The sequence below is a fragment of the Trachymyrmex septentrionalis genome, unplaced genomic scaffold, assembly GCF_001594115.1.
Source record: "Trachymyrmex septentrionalis isolate Tsep2-gDNA-1 unplaced genomic scaffold, Tsep1.0 scaffold129, whole genome shotgun sequence".
NCBI lineage: Eukaryota > Metazoa > Arthropoda > Insecta > Hymenoptera > Formicidae > Trachymyrmex > Trachymyrmex septentrionalis.
This window is the reverse complement of record NW_017304428.1, coordinates 1970007-1971661: the sequence shown is the minus strand read 5'-3', so window position 1 is coordinate 1971661 and position 1655 is coordinate 1970007.

Genomic DNA, 1655 nt, shown 5'->3' with positions numbered 1-1655 from the left:
TAAAAATGTATTTTTTTGTATATTCTATTATATAATAAAAACTATAAAATTGTAATAAAAGTTTCTATCAAATTTTTATTAAATAGAGGTCGATTTATTATTAAAATTTATTATTAAAATTTCTTTAGTGCATCCAGGAATGCATATTGATGATATTCTAATTATGTAGCATGTGAGATTTAACCTTAACCATAAAAATAAATAAAATTAAATTCATCATCGGTGCAGCAATCAACTGAGTAATTAAAAAATCTATAAAGTTAGCACGACATTCATCATGTAAAAAAAAATAATGTAAATTCTGATAGCACTTTTCACAGTTTTAAAGTACCTTTCAAAGGAAAGAAACTCTTTTATCTTTGAAAGTATTTTCCGTAATAAAAAACCATAACAGATACTTAATATATGGCGTAATTTCAAGAATCTAAGACGACTCTTCTCTTCTAAAGTACAAAAAAAAAGATAAATATTTTCACTTTCACTACAGATCTCGTTAGTACTATTTGAGTTGTGTCAATAAAGAGAATTTAAAAACAAAAAATTTCAACAATTACTAACTTTAATACACCTTAAATACAGAAGACAACACGACACTTGAAGAAAAAGTATCGTTTTGAAAATTTATTGCAATTCCAACGATATTTCTCTGTAATTCTAGCAGAGTTCTATGCTCTAAAATTGTATTTATACAGAGTCCCTACTTTTTTCAATTTTGATATTTTATTATAAAAAATGCGGGACGCTTTTTGTATAAGAAACTACAGTAGAAATATGAAAAGTGCTATTGAAACTGTCATTACTTTTTTATATTAATAAAATGTACTAATTTCACAAATCCGTAAATTCAACGTTTAAAAATGACGTAAGAATTTCCATATATTTTGAAATTTTTGACACACGGCACATGAATATTTCAATAAATAAATAGAAGGCCCCGAACTGTTTAATTATCAAATAAAGTAATGCAGAATATAACGACCGATCGAACGAACAGTCTCGCGTAAAGTCGTGTAACTTCGTTTGTGCGTGTGCGTGAATCGACAAAAAGCACGGTGCACTTTTAATTAAAACGCAAATGTAAAACAGCTCCTTTCGCGCGTGTTTTATTACGAAAGCTCGTCGGCTTACCGAATGCGCGGCATTGTAATTTCGCTTGCGTTGCTTCCACGATAACCCTTTACCGTTCGCCTCCTGTGTGCCTTGGACATATATTATCCCGCCAATTTACGCGACCTGAGGTAAATGTCGTTATATGCGGAATATTTCTCTGTCTCTTCTTTTTCTTTCTTTCTTTCTCTCTATCTCTATCTTCATATAAATCAACGACGCGTCATTTAATCGTTGAAACGAGATGACTGTCATAATTATTATAACGGTTACGTATATCTCTTTTTACATACATGAACATTTGTTTAATAAAAAAAGTATAAAGATTCATACATGAATCAAATTATTATCGCAAATATTGTAAATCATCACATAAGTTGACTTTTCATATATTTTTAGTTTTAAATGTATATTCCAATCTTCAATACACATAATCTATAAATGGACCTAAAGGAGAACTATAAAAAAAACATATTTTTTAAATAATTATTATTCTATTACTTCTTATTTCTTGATATCGTATAATTTCAATTTATTGCATCTTAAAA